The sequence below is a fragment of the Somniosus microcephalus genome, chromosome 32, assembly GCF_052327205.1.
Source record: "Somniosus microcephalus isolate GS21.2 chromosome 32, FLI_Smic_1.0, whole genome shotgun sequence".
Classification (NCBI taxonomy): domain Eukaryota; kingdom Metazoa; phylum Chordata; class Chondrichthyes; order Squaliformes; family Somniosidae; genus Somniosus; species Somniosus microcephalus.
This window is the reverse complement of record NC_141018.1, coordinates 31798674-31820127: the sequence shown is the minus strand read 5'-3', so window position 1 is coordinate 31820127 and position 21454 is coordinate 31798674. Positions and strand designations below refer to the sequence as shown.

Sequence of the window (21454 nt, the reverse complement as noted above, 5' to 3'; positions counted from 1 at the left end):
AACAGACTGGGGCTCTTTCCCTATAGAAAAGAGAAGGGTGTCCAGATACTGGTCTATAAAATGAAGAAAGGGTTTAGTAGGGTAGATGTAGAGAAGATGCTTCTACTTGTGAGAGAGTCCAAAACTAGGGGTCATAAACAGAAGATAGTCATTGAAACTTATAAAATTCTAACAGGACTAGACAGACTAGATGCAGGAAGGATGTTCCCGATGGTCGGGGAGTCCAGAACCAGGGGTCACAGTCTAAGGATAAGGGGTAAGCCATTTAGGACAGAGATGAGGAAGAATTTCTTCACCCAGAGAGTGGTGAACCTGTGGAATTCTCTACCACAGAAGGCAGTGGAGGCCAATTCATTAAATATATTCAAGAAGGAGTTGGATATATTTCTTAAGGCTAAAGGGATCAAGGGATATGGGGAGAAGGCAGGGACAGGGTACTGAATTTGGATGATCAGCCATGATCTCATTAAATGGCAGAGCAGGCTCGAGGGGCCGAATGGCCTACTCCTGCTCCTATCTTCTATGTTTCCAATAAATCCAATAAGGAATTCAGGAGAAACTTCTTTACCTAGAGAGTGGTTAGAATGTGGAACCAGAGGGAGTAGTTGAGGCAAATATGGAGAGTCAGCTGTGGCTCAGTGGGCAGCACCCTCGCCTCGGAGTCAGAAGGTTCTGGGTTCAAGTCCCACTCCAGAAACTTGAGCACAAAAATCTAGGCTGACACTCCCAGTGCAGTGCTGAGGGAGTGCTGCACTGTCGGAGGTGCCGTCTTTCAGATGAGATGTTAAACTGAGGCCCCGTCTGTCCTCAGGTGGATGTAAAAGAGCCACAAGGCACTATTCAGAAGAGCAGAGGAGTTCTCCCCAGTGTCCTGACCAATATTTATCTCTCAATCAATCACTAAAAAAACAGATGTTCTGGTCGTTTTCACATTGCTGTTTGTGGGAGCTTGCTGTGCGCAAATTGGCTGCTGCATTTCCCAAATTACAACAGTGATTACAGTTCAAAAAAAAGTATTTCATTGGCTTTTTGAGGGGTCCGGTGGTCGTGAAAGGCACTACAGAAATGCAAGCCTTTCTTTCAAATAACATAGCTGCTTTTAAGGGGAAGCTAGGTAGGTACAGTAAGTACACGAGGAAGAAAGCAATGGAAGGTTATGGTGATGGGGCAAGAGGAGATGAAATAGGGAGGGGGCTAGTGTGGAGCATAAACATCTTTGGGCCGAATGGGCTGTTTCTGTGCTGTACAGTCAATGTAATTTCATGAGCAGAGGGAGGCGATGGTGTTGCAAGCCAGATATCAGAAGCTCTTTTTCAGACAAGCTTGGATCATAAACCAAATGGTTAACTTCTGCAACAATCTCACAAACCACATTTTACTTCCAATTCCCCTTCCCCGAACCACACCACAAACGCACTAAGCCGCCATAAACCACCCAGACGGTTTAGCAGCAAAGCTCTCAGTTGAAGAATACCAGAGAGATTACAGGTTGGGTTTAATTATCTAGTGCAGGTTGGTTCACAGTCTCCCATCTGGAAGGGAAGGGAAGGGAAGGGGAGGGGGAAACGAGAAAGTTAAATCCAAGTGATAATGACGTCCTGAACCCCAAAACTCCTTTCAAAATGAGATTGCCACGCCAGCCTTTAACTTTCACAACTAAAACCGCAATTAAAAATTAAAAAAAAGTTTCCGGTCGCTGCACAAACTTTTTCCTGGCTCAAGTAAGCCCATTGATGGGTGTAAAACCCGGGGATCAGATTTAGCAGGTGAGAAACACGAGCTTTTTTTTAAAAAAAAAATGAAAATCATCAAGTTGGGAAAAACTACAAACTTAGTGGGTGAGCAGATGAGACGAAGTTTGTCTCTCAGACACACATATGGCCAGTCACAGCAGCTCAGGCTCCACTTCACAACATAACATTATGAACGAAGTCACGCACATCATTCATTGCACGCTCATTTCTTTTAATTAGCACTAGTTATTAACGATGTTCTTTTTACCTTTTTGCGTTGCGTGTACGAGACACCCGGCTCCACTGTTTAAGCTCCTTTGAGATTCTCCAGCAACCGGTCACTGCGGCCGCCCGGGGCCAGTTCTGGAAGGGTTTTTTTTAAAGGCAAAGTCCGACCAATGCAACTACTTTTACTCGTCAGCTAACTGATTGAAGGAGGAGGGCACTTTAAATCGATGTGCACGATTGCCCAGGTGCAGCAGCTGGTCATGGTGCACTTTTTGTTGTTTTTTGTGTGTGTACCTGCACCAACCAGCCTGGCTTGTGAAATCGCCAATAGACAATAGGGAAAAGAACACACATTTAGTGGGTGGTCGCGCCCGCCCGCACTATTTTATCAAACATCTTAACCGAGCTGGTGTAGATTTGAGTTTTAAAAGAACAAAACTAGTCTTACCTGCAATAACAACAGAAAATGCTGGAAAAACTCAGCAGGTCAGGCAACATCCATGGACAGAAATTTGAGTTGACGTTTCGGGTCGACCCCTTCTTCAAAACTGGAAAGAAAAGATAGATCGGAGGCAGGGCTGCGATCGGACAAAAGAATAAAAGAAACAAAAGCAGTAAAAAAGAGACAATAAAAGGTGTTAGAAGCTAGACGAGATGGTAATAGGCTGAGATTAGGTGTGAAGTGTACTGGCAGGGCAAGAGATAGCTGCCAGGTGTGAGAGCGAAACAAAAGGAAAGGGGGGGGGGGGGGGGAAAGGAGTGGAAAAATTACAAGAAAAAATGAAATAGGGGCTGAGGTTATGATCTGAAATTGTTGAACTCGATATTGAGTCCGGAAGGCTGCAAAGTGCCTAATCGGAAGATGAGGTGCTGTTCCTCGAGTTTACGTTGAGCTTCCGTGGAACAATACAAGAGGCCAAGGAGGGTGAGGTCCGAGTCTTACCTGCAACCTTGTTCTTTACAACCCTTCAGTTTGTTTATTTCTTCTTGCTTTGTCTGTTGGTGAAAGGGGTTGATGTTAATCTCTTTCTCACACACACACAATGGTCAATAAAAGACAGGATTTCTTTTCACAGTTAAAGTTGTATGAAATCCTGACCCCCTTTCAACACCGGGTTCCCCATTAAGTACTTTAGTTGTCTCCCTTTTGAGTTAAAAGCTGCAAATTTAACTGGTTGCAGTCGGTACACTAACTTTTATGACCTGCTCTTAAAGGTTCTCACTGCATGTGTGGGCAGGCCCTGAGGTTGCTAATGCACCGTCGAACAGACCTGTCACCTCGCACTCATTTTGGTTTCACTTCCCTGCCCACTCCCTTATCTTGCAAAAATCTCCACCTTAAATGGCTCCACGGCTCTCTGGGGCAGAGAATTCCACAGATTTACGACCCTCTGAGAGAAGAAATTCCTCCTCATCTCAGTTCTAAAAGGACGACCCTTTATTCTGAAACTATGCCCCCGAGTTCTAGATTTCCCCACGAGGGGAAACATCCTCTCTGCATCTACCCTGTCGAGCCCCTTCAGTATCATATGTTTCAATAAGATCACCTCTCATTCTTCTAAATTCCAATGAGTATAGGCCCAGCCTGCTCAGCCTTTCCTCATAAGTCAACCCCCTCATCTCTGGAATTAACCTAGTGAATCGTCTCTGAACTGCCTCCAAGTATAAGTCGGCTGGTGTGCTCGATGCCTTCCGTGCCTGCTGGGCATAGACGCTCGCGATTACATTTCTTATGTTCTAATTTAATTGGTAAGGTTACTTTTGGTTTTTGTTGCGTTATTTTAAGCATCTCCGTTTAATTGGGCCACGTGTTAGAATCATAGAATAGTACAGCACAGAAGGAGGCCATTCGGCCCATTGCATCTGCGCCGGCTCTTTCGAAGAGCGATCAAGTTAGTTCCGCTCTTTCCCCATAGCCCTGTAAATTTTTTCTCCTTCAAGTATTTACCCAATTCCCTTTTGAAGACTACTATTGAATCTGTATCCACCGCCCTATCAGGCAGCGCATTCCAAATTCTAACCACTCGTTGCGTAAAAAGGTTTTTCCTCATTTCGCCTCTGGTTCTTTTGCCAATCACCTTAAACTTCTTCTTCTTCTTAGGCAGTCCCTTGGAACCGAGGATTGTTATGTTCATTAATAACTAGACATTCTTATTATGAACACAGCTAGCTTCTAGCTAGTCATTTATTCAGTACACGTTCTCTAGGTACAGTATCTGTAGAGGTGCAGCATGTGTGCTCCTGTGTGCAGGCTGCCATCTTGACTGTTGCCTTCTGGGTAGCCTAGTGCCTCATGGGTAATGTAGTCTTAATATCTATACAGCTGGGTAGTGTAGTCTTATATACATACAGCTATATACAGCTCTACGGCTCCACCTAGTGTCCACTATAGAATGACATGCTATTGATCACTACAAGGATGACTTACTTCCACACTAAAAATGAGTTCTCAGGTGACTGATGAGTCCAATGCAGGACCTACAATCTCTGTCACAGGTGGGGCAGATGGTGGTTGAAGGGGTGGGTGGGTGGGGTGCTTGGGTTGACGTGCGCTCCTTGCGCTGCCTGCGCTTGGCTTCCGCTTGCTCCCGGCGAAGAGACTCGAGGTGTTCGGCGCCTTCCCGGATGCTTCTCCTCCACTTTGTGCTCTGGTCTTGGGCCAGGGATTCCCAGGTGTCGGTGGGGATGTTGCACTTTTTCAAGGAGGCTTTGAGGGTGTCCTTGAAGCGTTTCCTCTGCCCACCTAGGGCTCTCTTGCCGTGTCGGAGCTCCTAGCTTTGGGACTCTTGTATCAGGCATGCGGACGATGTGACCCGTCCATCGGAGCTGATTGAGCGTGGTCAGAGCTTCGATGCTGGGGATGTTGGTGTGGTGGTTAAGAGGACTCAGCGGAGACTTCGGTATGGAACAACGATCGATTTATTCAAGTGCACAGGGAGAAATCTCTGTTCCACCAAGGGTCAAGAGGATTTCTAATTTTACAGCAAGAAGCAAGCTTCTTTTATGCTCAAAAGCCACAAAAATCAACAGGCCATGTCGTACTTACACATAAAAACCGCAGGCATACGCTTTGACTGTGGTTTCTGCTTGTCACAGTCACGTGTGTATCACCTGGGCTTATCTACCCACTTTGTGGTTTTTGTTATCTGTGGTAAACCACGTTCACTATCGTATCACTGTTAGTAGTTAGCACTGTTCACCACTGTTCATTATAACTGTATCACTGACCACTATTGTATCACGGTACGAGGTCGCCTCTTGCCACACTGCTATACCTGGGATGACCACTGCCGACTCCGCCTTGGCTCCACCCACCAGGCCAGGTATAAAGGTGAGTGACTGGCTGGTATTCCTCCTGCTTGGATCGGATCACCCACGAGAGTGGGCTCTGTTATTTAGTCAATAAAAACCTTTAGTCACCTTCGTAACTCTTCGTCTTTTATTGGAGGAATTGATAGGTATATCAATTTTATTGACTAAATTTAATGATGTCCGACAACGAGTCACAACTGGCGGAGGAGCCACCAGCGCAGCTCCCAGGAGCACAGCCACACCAGCCAGCTTGGCTGCGAGCCCTCAGACCGCCGTACCTGGACCTGAACCCACGAGCAGCAAACTCAGCCGCAGACTTTAAACACTGGCTGGTCTGCTTCGAATCATACCTGAGAGAATCCAGCGTCCCTCAGGCATCCAAACTAAGTGTCCTGCAGGCACAACTGAGCCCGAGAGTATACACTCTCATCGAGGACATGACTACCTACGAGACCGCCATCAACCTGCTGAAACAGAAGTACCGGACCCCGGTAAACTACATGTACGCTAGGCACCTCCTAAGATCACGGCCGCAACAGCCAGGAGAATCAGTAGCCGAATTCTCACAGGCGCTATATGCACTCGCCAGGAACTGTGACTTTAAATCGGCGTCGGCAGCCGAAAATACTGAAGATAATATCCGCGACGCATTCCTGAAAGGCCTACGGTCCGAGTACTCACGGCAAAGACTGCTGGAAGCTAAAGACCTCAGCATGGAAAAAGCTGAAGCCCTCGCTATCTCCCTGGAAGTGGCCCACCAAGATCAGGAAGCATTCACCAGGTACTGCTCGCGACCCTGGGACTCGGGCCCGACCCCTACCACAGCACCCTTCCCAGCGCCGCCCCCGGGACCTACCTCTGCGTCGGCGTCCCGGACCCGACCGGCCCCGCCACCCCCGGCACCGGCCCCGACATCGGGCATCCGCGATCGGGCCGCCGGCTGTTTTTTTTGTGGCCAGGAGAAGCACCCGAGGTCGCGCTGCCCAGCCAAGAACTCCATATGCAAAACCTGCCTGAAGAAAGGCCACTTCTCCAAGGCCTGCAGGAGCGGACCCTCAGAGGCCAGCAGTGCCGCATGCGAACTATGGGGGCGGCCATCTTCGTTTAGGGCAACTGAGGCCAGCATCCCCACACATGAGTCATGGGGGTGGCCATCTTTGTTTAGGGCAACTGAGGCCAGCATCCCCACACATGAGTCATGGGGGCGGCCATCTTTGATTAAGGCAACCGACCCCAATAGTGCCTCATGTGAGCTACGGGGGCAGCCATCTTCTCCGTCATTTTGCCCTACCTCGTGGGAGACGCCATTTTACTCACCACGCCCGACCGCCTCGCCCGCAGTTGACAACGACTCGCTCAGCTACACACTAGCTTCCGTCACCCTGGACCAAGCCCGCCCGCACCATCTGTCCAAGTCAATGATGGACATCAAAGTGAACGGCCACGCCACGACCTGCCTGTTCGACAGCGGAAGCACGGAGAGCTTCATCCACCCAGACACGGTGAGCCACTACTCCCTCTCTGTCCTACCAACGCGCAGCCGAATCTCGATGGCATCGAGGTCCCACGCCACGGACATCAGCGGCTACTGTGTCGTGACCCTGTCGGTTAAGGGCACGGAGTATAAAAACTTTAAACTCCTCGTCCTCCCCCATCTCTGCGCTGCCGTCCTACTAGGGCTGGACTTCCAATCCCACCTCCAAAGCGTAACCCTAGCATACGGTGGACCCCTCCCCCCACTCACAGTCAACAACCAGCAAACGTTAAACCGCCCACCGCGTAACACCTGCAGCCTCTCCACCCTCAAGGTCCCGCCACCCTCTCTGTTTGCTAACCTTACCCCTGACTGCAAACCCATCGCTACCAAGAGCAGGCGGTATAGCGCCGGGGACAGAGCCTTCATTAGCTCTGAGGTGCGGCGCCTCCTGAAAGAGGGCATAATCGAGGGGAGCAGCAGCCCCTGGCGTGCCCAGGTCGTAGTCGTAAAGACCGGCGATAAAAACCGCCTGGTCATTGACTACAGCCAGACCATAAACAGATATACCCAGCTGGACGCATACCCCCTCCCCCGCATATCTGACATGGTCAATCAGATTGCACAGTATAAAGTATTCTCGACCATCGACCTGAAGTCGGCCTACCACCAACTCCCTATCCACCCTGAGGACCGCCAGTATACCGCCTTCGAGGCGAATGGGCGCCTATACCACTTCCTTAGGGTCCCCTTCGGTGTCACTAATGGGGTCTCGGTCTTCCAAAGGGAGATGGACCAGATGGTTGACCAGAACGAACTGCAGGCTACATTCCCCTACCTAGATAACGTCACTATCTGCGGCCGCGACCGGCAGGAACATGACGCGAATCTGGAGAAATTCCTCCGTACGGCCCAACGGCTGAACCTCACCTACAATAAGGAGAAATGCGTGTTTAACACCACGCGCCTTGCCATCCTCGGCTGCGTAGTGGAGAACGGAATCATCGGCCCCGACCCAGAAAGAATGCGCCCCCTCATGGAGCTACCCCTCCCCCACTGCCCTAAAGCACTTAGGAGAACCCTGGGGCTTTTCGCCTACTATGCCCAATGGGTACCCAATTACGCGGACAAAGCCAGACCCCTCCTGAAAGCCACTTCCTTCCCCCTCACGGAGGAGGCGTGCGCAGCCTTCTCCCTCATTAAGGGAGACATAGCCAAGGCCACGATGCACGCAGTGGACGAGTCCATCCCCTTCCAGGTGGAGAGCGACGCATCCGACTTCGCCTTAGCCGCCACCCTAAACCAGGAGGGGTGGCCAGTGGCCTTCTTCTCAAGGACCCTACAGGGCCCCGAGATCCGACATTCGTCGGTCGAGAAAGAGGCCCAGGCGATCGTGGAGGCAGTACGGCGCTGGAGGCACTACCTGGCAGGCAAACGATTTACCCTCCTCACCGACCAGCGTTCGGTGGCTTTCATGTTTAATAACAAGCTGAAGGGCAAAATCAAGAATGACAAGATTTTGAGATGGAGAATCGAGCTCTCCACCTACGATTATGAGATCTTGTACCGGCCAGGCAAGCTGAACGAATCCCCTGATGCCCTTTCACGAATGACATGCGCCAGCGCGCATATCGATAGGCTTCAGACCCTCCACGACCAGCTCTGCCACCCCGGAGTCACCAGACTCTACCATTTCATTAAGGCCCGCAACCTGACCTACTCCATCGAGGAGGTCAGGACCATGACCAGGAACTGCCAGACCTGTGCGGAGTGCAAACCGCACTTCTATAGGCCGGACCGAGCAAGCCTGATCAAGGCCACCCGCCCCTTCGAGCGCCTGAGCATCAACTTTAAGGGGCCCCTCCCGTCCTCTGACCGTAATGTGTACTTCCTCAACATCGTTGATGAGTACTCCCGTTTCCCCTTTGCCTTCCCCTGCCCCGACATGACCAGTAGCACGGTCATTAAGTGCCTGAATGCCCTCTTCGCCTTGTTCGGGTTCCCGAACTATATACACAGCGACCGGGGCTCCTCCTTCATGAGCGAGGAACTCCGGCAATTCCTCCTAGAGAGAGGTATTGCAGCAAGCAGGACCACCAGCTACAACCCCAGAGGTAACGGTCAGGTGGAAAGAGAGAACGCGACGGTATGGAAGGCCGTCCTCTTAGCCTTAAAGTCTAAGGGCCGCCCAACCTCCCGCTGGCAAGAAGTCCTCCCGACAGCGCTGCACTCCATCCGGTCATTACTTTGCACGGCCACTAACACCACCCCCCATGAACGAATGTTCGTTTTCCCCAGGAAGTCGACTACGGGAACCACTCTACCAACCTGGCTGACCGCCCCGGGGCCGGTCTGGCTGCGGAAACACGTGAGGGCCCATAAAACGGACCCCCTGGTCGAGAGGGTGAACCTCCTGCACGCCAACCCCCAGTACGCCTACGTGGCGTACCCAGACGGGCGGGAGGACACTGTCTCCCTACGAGACCTCGCACCCTCAGCCGATCCGGAAACACCGCCACCACCCCCCCCAACCTCAGCCCAGGTAGACGACATGCCGGAACCCCACGAGCCCTCGCCGACCACGCAAACACCAGCATCAACACCGGATAAGGCACCAGCACCGGATAAGGCAACACCACCGCTGCGGCGATCGGAGAGGCTTACGAAGCCTCCGGCCAGACTGACCTACCAGAATTGGTAGTACACTTCACCCCGCCGGACTTAATTCTAAACAAGGGGTGAATGTGGTAAACCACGTTCACTATCGTATCACTGTTAGTAGTTAGCACTGTTCACCACTGTTCGTTATAACTGTATCACTGACCACTATTGTATCACGGTACGAGGTCGCCTCTTGCCACACTGCTATACCTGGGATGACCACTGCCGACTCCGCCTTGGCTCCACCCACCAGGCCAGGTATAAAGGTGAGCGACTGGCTGGTATTCCTCCTGCTTGGATCGGATCACCCACGAGAGTGGGCTCTGTTATTTAGTCAATAAAAACCTTTAGTCACCTTCGTAACTCTTCGCCTTTTATTGGAGGAATTGATAGGTATATCATTATCTGTGTCACAATTTTTCCATTTGGGCATGTTATTAGTTTGTTTTCCACAAACAGCGGAAGGAGCGCACGTCAACCCAGGCACCCCACCCACCCGCCTCTTCAACCACCATCTGCCCCACCTGTGACAGAGACTGTAGGTCCCGCATTGGACTCATCAGTCACCTGAGAACACGTTTCTAGTGTGGAAGCAAGTCATCCACGGTTCCGGTTTTAACAGTTTTTAAGTCAAGCTTCCCAGCACACTCTGTGTTTAATTATGTTGGCCTGTGATACCCTCACATTGGCCTGGGCGAGAACACTGATGTTGGTGCGCCTATCCTGCCAATGGATTGGCAGGATCTTGCGGAGGTAGGGTTGGTGGTACCTCTCCAGTGCTTTGAGGTACCCGCTGTACATGGTCCATGTATGCCCCTTCAACCACCTTAAACTATTGTATTAATGGTGCTCTTCAAAGGGGGCACTTGTGGGGCTGACTTCTGTCAGGTGACATTGGGGCAACTCAGTGCCACCCCAATTGGTCCAATTAAAATAGACCAAGCTGAATGACAGCGAAGTCCATATAAGTAGACTTTCCGCTTCACTGTAGGGCCACGCCCAGAGAATCTACAACCAAGGTTTGAGCACTCTGAATGTGCACAGAGGGTACTTAATCACCAAAACCATGCAGTGTACTGGCACAGTGCACTGGCAAACTCCCTGCCACTGGTTAGTACTAGCCTGCCCATTGGCTTCCAGGGTTATCTGGAGCTCAGTGGGAAGGATGCCAGCCCCCTTGTGATAGGCTTACCCCTCCGGGTCCTATCAATCGGCCAGCCTGGCTAGTTATTCATCAACCTGGCCTTGGAGTGTTGCTGAGCTCAGGCATTGGACCACCAAGTCTGTGATAGAGATTGCTTCCGATCTCCAATTTGGAACCAGCTTGATGCCAAAGCGACTGGGTTACCCACCCCGCCCTTCCCAAAGAGTAAACCTATCACTTGGGGCTGGGATGCTTTCTAATTGGCTTCAGGTAACTATACAAGCCATTCATCTAATGGGCTTGGAGGACCTCCTCGTCGGACTGCTCCTGGACCTGGCCAAGGTGGCCATTAACAGGTCCATGCAGCGTGCGATCAAGGGCATCGCTTGGCCCGACTGCCCTGCCTCTCTTCCGCGGCTATGTTCATGCCCAGGTGTCCCTGGAGATGCAGCACGCGGTGTCTGCATGAGGCCTTCCGCGACCGGTGGGCACCAGAGGGACTGGAGTGCTTCATCACCCCCCAAAAAAGAATTTTGATTTAATTTGTTAAGTTGCCTTTAAATTTTGTTTAAGTTACAGTTTTATTGTTTGTGCCCCTTTAAGAAGGGGGCGGGGGGCACCTTCTACCTTTTCTTATTGCCGGGGGCAATTGCCATCAATTACTGAAAGCAAACATCAAAAGGTTACCCTAATGGGAAGAGTAAGCCCAAGGCACTTCACAGAGAAGAAACGGACACTGAGCAACTACAGGAGAGAAGGTTGGAAGAATGAGGCTTTCAAAAGTGGGAAGAGAAGTGATAAGGCAGAGAAGCCCATGGTGTCCCACAGGGTAGTGCTGAGAGAGATCTGAGTGATAAACTATTCAAATAATGACTAGGCTGCCTCCCTCTCATCCTGGTCAGTGGTTATGATGGTGTGGAGATGCCGGTGTTGGACTGGGGTGGACAAATGTAAGAAATCACACAACACCTGGTTATAGTCCAACAGCTTTATTTGAAATCACAAGCTTTTGGAGCGCTGCTCCTTCGTCAGGTGAAGTGGAGAGATGCATAAAAACACAGCTTATATAGTCAGAGAATAATGTCAGATGTTTACAGGTAATCTTTCTAACTACCATTTATCACACCTCGGCAGAGAGATAATCACAGCAATCAAAGGTGTAAATGGTGTCCAAACAGGTCAGTCAGGAAAACATTACATCAAAGAACAATGAGGTGGGGTCACAAGGGGTCAAATGTTGCAGATGCTGGGGTCTGTATGAAAAACAAAAAAACAGACAAAAAACATTTTTTTTTGCTGGAAATCACAGCAGGTCCGGCCGCATCTGTGTGGAGAGAACAAGCCAACGACGACTCGAGTCTGGATGACCCTACGTCAGGTGGAGTTACATGTAGCATGACATGAACCCAAGATCCCGGTTGAGGCCGTCCTCATGGGTGCGGAACTTGGCTATCAGTTTCTGCTCGACGATTTTTCGTTGTCGTGTGTCTCGAAGGCCGCCTTGGAGAATGCTTACCCGAAGATCGGAGGCTGAATGTCCTTGACTGCTGAAGTGTTCCCCGACTGGGAGGGAACACTCCTGCCTGGCGATTGTTGTGCGGTGTCCGTTCATCCGTTGTCGCAGTGTCTGCATGGTCTCGCTGATGTACCATGCTCCGGGGCATCCTTTCCTGCAACGTATGAGGTAGACAACGTTGGCCGAGTCACATGAGTATGTACCATGTACCTGGTGGGTGGTGTTCTCACGTGTGATGATGGTATCTGTGTTGATGATCTGGCATGTCTTGCAGAGGTTGCTGTGGCAGGGTTGTGTGGTGTCGTGGTCGCTGTTCTCCTGAAAGCTGGGTAATTTTCTGCGAACGATGGTCTGTTTGAGGTTAGGCGGCTGTTTGAAGGCAAGTAGTGGAGGCGTGGGGATGGCCTTAGCGAGGTGTTCGTCGTCATCGATGACATGTTGAAGGCTGTGAAGAACATGGCGTAGTTTCTCCGCTCTGGGGAAGTACTGGACGAAGAAGGGTACACTGTTGGTTGTGCTCAGACGAGGAGGAACGCGATGGACACCTACAGACGCCCCTGTAAGAACGGGATATGACGCTCGACTCATTGATTGACAGTTCCGACGGGCCACAGCGAAAAATCGCATAGACCTCCTCAGAAGACAAACACGGGACACAACCAACAGAGTACCCTTCGTCGTCCAATACTTCCCCAGAGCGGAGAAACTACGCCATGTTCTTCGCAGCCTTCAACATGTCATCGATGACAATGAACACCTCGCTAAGGCCATCCCCACGCCTCCACTACTCGCCTTCAAACAGCCGCCTAACCTCAAACAGACCATCGTTCGCAGCAAATTACCCAGCTTTCAGGAGAACAGCGACCACGACAACACACAACCCTGCCACAGCAACCTCTGCAAGACATGCCAGATCATCAACACAGATACCATCATCACACGTGAGGACACCACCCACCAGGTACATGGTACATACTCATGTGACTCGGCCAACGTTGTCTACCTCATATGTTGCAGGAAAGGATGCCCCGGAGCATGGTACATTGGCGAGACCATGCAGACACTGCGGCAACGGATGAACGGACACCGCGCAACAATCGCCAGGCAGGAGTGTTCCCTCCCAGTCGGGGAACACTTCAGCAGTCAAGGACATTCAGCCTCCGATCTTCGGGTAAGCATTCTCCAAGGCGGCCTTCGAGACACACGACAACGCAAAATCGTCGAGCAGAAACTGATAGCCAAGTTCTGCACCCATGAGGGTGGCCTCAACCGAGATCTTGGGTTCATGTCACGCTACATGTAACCCCACCTGACGTAGTGTCATCCAGACTCGAGTCATCGTTGGCTTGTTCTCTCCACACAGATGCGGCTGGACCTGCTGTGATTTCCAGCAAAAAAGAATGTTTTTTGTCTGTTTTTTTGTTTTTCATACAGACCCCAGCATCTGCAACATTTGACCCCTTGTGGACCCACCTCATTGTTCTTTGATGTAATATTTTCCTGACTGACCTGTTTGGACACCATTTACACCTTTGATTGCTGTGATTATATCTCTGCCGAGGTGTGATAAATGGCAGTTAGAAAGATTACCTGTAAACATCTGACAATATTCTCTGACTATATAAGCTGTGTTTTTATGCACCTGTCCACTTCACCTGACGAAGGAACAGCGCTCCGAAAGCTTGTGATTTCAAATAAAGCTGTTGGACTATAACCAGGTGTTGTGTGATTTCTTACAGTGGTTATGATGGCAGCATCATCCCACAAGGACAGCTGGTCCTGTTTTGGAAGTTCCACTGATGTCCTACCAAATGTTTCAAACAGATGGTTCCCTCGTCAAAGGGAGACAGCGTAGACCCTGGTCACAGGGAGACAGTGCAGACCCTGGTCACAGGGAGACAGCGTAGACCCTGGTCACAGGGAGACAGCGTAGACCCTGGTCACAGGGAGACAGTGTAGACCCTGGTCACAGGGAGACAGTGTAGACCCTGGTCACAGGGAGACAGTGTAGACCCTGGTCACAGGGAGACAGTGCAGACCCTGGTCACAGGGAGACAGCGTAGACCCTGGTCACAGGGAGACAGCGTAGACCCTGGTCACAGGGAGACAGTGTAGACCCTGGTCACAGGGAGACAGTGTAGACCCTGGTCACAGGGAGACAGTGTAGACCCTGGTCACAGGGAGACAGTGTAGACCCTGGTCACAGGAGACAGTGTAGACCCTGGTCACAGGGAGACAGTGTAGACCCTGGTCACAGGGAGACAGTGTAGACCCTGGTCACAGGGAGACAGTGCAGACCCTGGTCACAGGGAGACAGCGTAGACCCTGGTCACAGGGAGACAGCGTAGACCCTGGTCACAGGGAGACAGTGTAGACCCTGGTCACAGGGAGACAGTGTAGACCCTGGTCACAGGGAGACAGTGTAGACCCTGGTCACAGGGAGACAGTGTAGACCCTGGTCACAGGGAGACAGTGTAGACCCTGGTCACAGGAGACAGTGTAGACCCTGGTCACAGGGAGACAGTGTAGACCCTGGTCACAGGGAGACAGTGTAGACCCTGGTCACAGGGAGACAGTGTAGTGACTGGTCACAGGGAGACAGTGCGGACCCTGGTCACAGGGAGACAGTGCGGACCCTGGTCACAGGGAGACAGTGTGGACCCTGGTCACAGGAGACAGTGTAGACCCTGGTCACAGGGAGACAGTGTAGACCCTGGTCACAGGAGACAGTGTAGACCCTGGTCACAGGGAGACAGTGTAGACCCTGGTCACAGGGAGACAGCGTAGACCCTGGTCATAGGGAGACAGTGTAGACCCTGGTCACAGGGAGACAGTGTAGACCCTGGTCACAGGGAGACAGTGTAGACCCTGGTCACAGGGAGACAGTGTAGACCCTGGTCACAGGGAGACAACGTAGACCCTGGTCACAGGGAGACAGCGTAGACCCTGGTCGCAGGGAGACAGTGTAGACCCTGGTCAAAGGGAGACAGCCTAGACCCTGGTCACAGGGAGACAGGGTAGACCCTGGTCACAGGGAGACAGCGTAGACCCTGGTCATAGGGAGACAGTGTAGACCCTGGTCACAGGGAGACAGTGTAGACCCTGGTCACAGGAGACAGCGTAGACCCTGGTCACAGGGAGACAGTGTAGACCCTGGTCACAGGGAGACAGTGTAGACCCTGGTCACAGGGAGACAGCGTAGACCCTGGTCACAGGGGGACAGTGTAGACCCTGGTCACAGGGAGACAGTGTAGTCCCTGGTCACAGGGAGACAGTGTAGACCCTGGTCACAGGGAGACAGGGTAGACCCTGGTCACAGGGAGACAGTGTAGTCCCTGGTCACAGGGAGACAGTGTAGTCCCTGGTCACAGGGAGACAGTGTAGACCCTGGTCACAGGGAGACAGGGTAGACCCTGGTCACAGGGAGACAGTGTAGTCCCTGGTCACAGGGAGACAGTGTAGTCCCTGGTCACAGGGAGACAGTGCGGACCCTGGTCACAGGGAGACAGTGCGGACCCTGGTCACAGGGAGACAGTGTGGACCCTGGTCACAGGAGACAGTGTGGACCCTGGTCACAGGGAGACAGTGCGGACCCTGGTCACAGGGAGACAGTGCGGACCCTGGTCACAGGGAGACAGTGCGGACCCTGGTCACAGGGAGACAGTGTGGACCCTGGTCACAGGGAGACAGTGTAGACCCTGGTCACAGGGAGACAACGTAGACCCTGGTCACAGGGAGACAACGTAGACCCTGGTCACAGGGAGACAGCGTAGACCCTGGTCACAGGAGACAGCGTACACCCTGGTCACAGGGAGACAGTGTAGACCCTGGTCACAGGAGACAGTGTAGACCCTGGTCACAGGGGGACAGCGTAGACCCTGGTCACAGGGAGACAGCGTAGACCCTGGTCACAGGGAGACAGCGTAGACCCTGGTCACAGGGAGACAGCGTAGACCCTGGTCGCAGGGAGACAGCGTAGACCCTGGTCGCAGGGGGACAGTGTAGACCCTGGTCACAGGGAGACAGTGTAGACCCTGGTCACAGGGAGACAGCGTAGGCCCTGGTCACAGGGAGACAGCGTAGACCCTGGTCACAGGGAGACAGTGTAGACCCTGGCCACAGGGAGACAGTGTAGACCCTGGTCACAGGAGACAGCATAGATCCTGGTCACAGGAGACAGTGTAGACCCTGGTCAAAGGGAGGCAATGTAGACCCTGGTCACAGGGGGACAGTGTAGACCCTGGTCACAGGGAGACAGTGTAGACCCTGGTCACAGGGGGACAGTGTAGACCCTGGTCACAGGGAGACAGTGTAGACCCTGGTCACAGGGAGACAGTGTAGACCCTGGTCACAGGGAGACAGTGTAGACCCTGGTCACAGGGAGACAGTGTAGACCCTGGTCACAGGGAGACAGTGTAGACCCTGGTCACAGGGAGACAGTGTAGACCCTGGTCACAGGGAGACAGTGTAGACCCTGGTCACAGGGAGACAGTGTAGATCCTGGTCACAGGGGGACAGGGTAGACCCTGGTCACAGGGAGACAGTGTAGATCCTGGTCACAGGGAGACAGTGTAGATCCTGGTCACAGGGGGACAGTGTAGACCCTGGTCACAGGGGGACAGTGTAGACCCTGGTCACAGGGAGACAGTGTAGACCCTGGTCACAGGGAGACAGCGTAGACCCTGGTCACAGGGAGACAGCGTAGACCCTGGTCACAGGGAGACAGCGTAGACCCTGGTCACAGGAGACAGTGTAGACTCTGGTCACAGGGAGACAGCGTAGACCCTGGTCACAGGGAGACAGGGTAGACCCTGGTCACAGGGAGACAGCGTAGACCCTGGTCACAGGAGACAGTGTAGACTCTGGTCACAGGGAGACAGTGTAGACCCTGGTCACGGGGACAGTGTAGACGCTGGTCACAGGGAGACAGTGTAGACCCTGGTCACAGGGAGACAGTGTAGACCCTGGTCACAGGAGACAGTGTAGATCCTGGTCACAGGGAGACAGTGTAGACCCTGGTCACAGGGAGACAGTGTAGATCCTGGTCACAGGGGGACAGTGTAGACCCTGGTCACAGGGGGACAGTGTAGACCCTGGTCACAGGGGGACAGTGTAGACCCTGGTCACAGGGAGACAGTGTAGATCCTGGTCACAGGGGGACAGTGTAGACCCTGGTCACAGGGAGACAGCGTAGACCCTGGTCACAGGGAGACAGTGTAGACCCTGGTCACAGGGAGACAGTGTAGACCCTGGTCACAGGGAGACAGTGTAGACCCTGGTCACAGGGAGACAGTGTAGACCCTGGTCACAGGGGGACAGTGTAGACCCTGGTCACAGGGAGACAGTGTAGACCCTGGTCACAGGGAGACAGCGTAGACCCTGGTCACAGGGAGACAGAGTAGACCCTGGTCACAGGGAGACAGTGTAGACCCTGGTCACAGGGAGACAGCGTAGACCCTGGTCACAGGGAGACAGTGTAGACCCTGGTCACAGGGAGACAGCGTAGACCCTGGTCACAGGGAGACAACGTAGACCCTGGTCACAGGGAGACAGTGTAGACCCTGGTCACAGGGAGACAGTGTAGACCCTGGTCACAGGGAGACAGTGTAGACCCTGGTCACAGGGAGACAGTGTAGACCCTGGTCACAGGGAGACAGTGTAGACCCTGGTCACAGGGAGACAGTGTAGACCCTGGTCACAGGGAGACAGCGTAGACCCTGGTCACAGGGAGACAGTGTAGACCCTGGTCACAGGGGGACAGTGTAGACCCTGGTCACAGGGAGACAGTGCAGACCCTGGTCACAGGGGGACAGTGTAGACCCTGGTCACAGGGAGACAGTGTAGACCCTGGTCACAGGGGGACAGTGTAGACCCTGGTCACAGGGGGACAGCGTAGACCCTGGTCACAGGGAGACAGTGCAGACCCTGGTCACAGGGGGACAGTGTAGACCCTGGTCACAGGGAGACAGTGTAGACCCTGGTCACAGGGGGACAGCGTAGACCCTGGTCACAGGAGACAGTGTAGACCCTGGTCACAGGGAGACAGTGCAGACCCTGGTCACAGGGAGACAGTGTAGACCCTGGTCACAGGGAGACAGTGTAGACCCTGGTCACAGGGAGACAGTGCAGACCCTGGTCACAGGGAGACAGTGTAGACCCTGGTCACAGGGGGACAGTGTAGACCCTGGTCACAGGGAGACAGTGTAGACCCTGGTCACAGGGAGACAGTGTAGACCCTGGTCACAGGGGGACAGTGTAGACCCTGGTCAAAGGGAGACAGTGTAGACCCTGGTCACAGGGAGACAGTGTAGACCCTGGTCACAGGGAGACAGTGTAGACCCTGGTCACAGGGAGACAACGTAGACCCTGGTCACAGGGAGACAGTGCAGACCCTGGTCACAGGGGGACAGCGTAGACCCTGGTCACAGGAGACAGTGTAGACCCTGGTCACAGGGAGACAGTGTAGACCCTGGTCAAAGGGAGACAGCGTAGACCCTGGTCACAGGGAGACAGTGTAGACCCTGGTCACAGGGAGACAGTGTAGACCCTGGTCACAGGGAGACAGTGTAGACCCTGGTCACAGGGAGACAGTGTAGACCCTGGTCACAGGGGGACAGTGTAGACCCTGGTCAAAGGGAGACAGCGTAGACCCTGGTCACAGGGAGACAGTGTAGACCCTGGTCACAGAAGACAGTGTAGACCCTGGTCAAAGGGAGACAGCCTAGACCCTGGTCACAGGGAGACAGTGTAGACCCTGGTCAAAGGAGACAGTGTAGACCCTGGTCACAGGGAGACAGCCTAGACCCTGGTCACAGGGAGACAGTGTAGACCCTGGTCACAGGGAGACAGTGTAGACCCTGGTCACAGGGAGACAGTGTGGACCCTGGTCACAGGGAGACAGTGTAGACCCTGGTCACAGGGAGACAGTGTAGACCCTGGTCACAGGGAGACAGTGTGGACCCTGGTCACAGGGAGACAGCGTAGACCCTGGTCACAGGGAGACAGCGTAGACCCTGGTCACAGGAGACAGTGTAGACCCTGGTCACAGGGAGACAGTGTAGACCCTGGTCACAGGGAGACAGTGTGGACCCTGGTCACAGGGAGACAGTGTAGACCCTGGTCACAGGGAGACAGTGTAGACCCTGGTCACAGGGAGACAGTGTAGACCCTGGTCACAGGGAGACAGTGTAGACCCTGGTCACAGGGAGACAGCGTAGACCCTGGTCACAGGGAGACAGGGTAGACCCTGGTCACAGGGAGACAGCGTAGACCCTGGTCACAGGGAGACAGCGTAGACCCTGGTCACAGGGAGACAGTGTAGACCCTGGTCGCAGGAGACAGCGTAGACCCTGGTCACAGGAGACAGTGTAGACCCTGGTCACAGGGAGACAGTGTAGACCCTGGTCACAGGGAGACAGTGTGGACCCTGGTCACAGGGAGACAGCGTAGACCCTGGTCACAGGGAGACAGCGTAGACCCTGGTCACAGGAGACAGTGTAGACCCTGGTCACAGGGAGACAGCGTAGACCCTGGTCGCAGGGAGACAGCGTAGACCCTGGTCACGGGGACAGTGTAGACCCTGGTCACAGGGAGACAGTGTAGACCCTGGTCGCAGGAGACAGCGTAGACCCTGGTCACAGGAGACAGTGTAGACCCTGGTCAAAGGGAGGCAATGTAGACCCTGGTCACAGGGGGACAGTGTAGACCCTGGTCACAGGGAGACAGTGTAGACCCTGGTCACAGGGGGACAGTGTAGACCCTGGTCACAGGGAGACAGTGTAGACCCTGGTCACAGGGGGACAGTGTAGACCCTGGTCACAGGGAGACAGTGTAGACCCTGGTCACAGGGAGACAGTGTAGATCCTGGTCACAGGGAGACAGTGTAGACCCTGGTCACAGGGAGACAGTGTAGACCCTGGTCACAGGAGACAGCGTAGACCCTGGTCACAGGGAGACAGTGCAGACCCTGGTCACAGGGGGACAGTGTAGACCCTGGTCACAGGGAGACAGTGTAGACCCTGGTCACAGGAGACAGTGTAGACCCTGGTCAAAGGGAGACAGCGTAGACCCTGGTCACAGGGAGACAGTGTAGACCCTGGTCACAGAAGACAGTGTAGACCCTGGTCAAAGGGAGACAGCCTAGACCCTGGTCACAGGGAGACAGTGTAGACACTGGTCAAAGGAGACAGTGTAGACCCTGGTCACAGGGAGACAGCCTAGACCCTGGTCACAGGGAGACAGTGTAGACCCTGGTCACAGGGAGACAGTGTAGACCCTGGTCACAGGCAGACGGTGTAGACCCTGGTCACAGGGAGACAGTGTAGACCCTGGTCACAGGGAGACAGTGTAGACCCTGGTCACAGGGAGACAGCGTAGACCCTGGTCACAGGGAGACAGTGTAGACCCTGGTCACAGGGAGACAGTGTAGACCCTGGTCACAGGGAGACAGTGTAGACCCTGGTCACAGGGAGACAGTGTAGACCCTGGTCACAGGGGGACAGTGTAGACCCTGGTCACAGGGAGACAGTGTAGACCCTGGTCACAGGGAGACAGTGTAGACCCTGGTCACAGGGGGACAGTGTAGACCCTGGTCACAGGAGACAGTGTAGACCCTGGTCACAGGGAGACAGTGTAGACCCTGGTCACAGGGAGACAGCGTAGACCCTGGTCACAGGGAGACAGTGTAGACCCTGGTCACAGGAGACAGTGTAGACCCTGGTCACAGGGAGACAGTGTAGACCCTGGTCACAGGGAGACAGTGTAGACCCTGGTCACAGGGAGACAGAGTAGACCCTGGTCACAGGGAGACAGCGTAGACCCTGGTCACAGGGAGACAGGGTAGACCCTGGTCACAGGGAGACAGCGTAGACCCTGGTCACAGGGAGACAGCGTAGACCCTGCTCACAGGGAGACAGCGTAGACCCTGGTCACAGGAGACAGCGTAGACCCTGGTCACAGGGAGACAGCCTAGACCCTGGTCACAGGGAGACAGTGTAGACCCTGGTCACAGGGAGACAGCGTAGACCCTGGTCACAGGAGACAGCGTAGACCCTGGTCACAGGGAGACAGCCTAGACCCTGGTCACAGGGAGACAGTGTAGACCCTGGTCACAGGGAGACAGTGTGGACCCTGGTCACAGGGAGACAGTGTAGACCCTGGTCACAGGGAGACAGCCTAGACCCTGGTCACAGGGAGACAGTGTAGACCCTGGTCAAAGGGAGACAGCGTAGACCCTGGTCACAGGGAGACAGTGTAGACCCTGGTCACAGGGAGACAGTGTAGACCCTGGTCACAGGGAGACAGTGTAGACCCTGGTCACAGGGGGACAGTGTAGACCCTGGTCACAGGGAGACAGTGTAGACCCTGGTCACAGGGAGACAGTGTAG

The 21454-nt window shown here is 53.6% G+C and overlaps 1 protein-coding gene across 1 annotated transcript in view; it reads right to left on the bottom strand.

The window, feature by feature from the left end:
* The window catches only part of stra6 (signaling receptor and transporter of retinol STRA6), a 63258-nt gene extending 60990 nt beyond the window's left edge, over window positions 1–2268 (bottom strand). Inside the window, exon 1 of the mRNA XM_085972307.1 lies at window positions 2002–2268. The gene's annotated coding sequence lies outside the window, so the exon portion shown is untranslated. The remainder of the gene's footprint in view (window positions 1–2001) is intronic.
* Between the last annotated feature and the right edge of the window lie 19186 nt (window positions 2269–21454).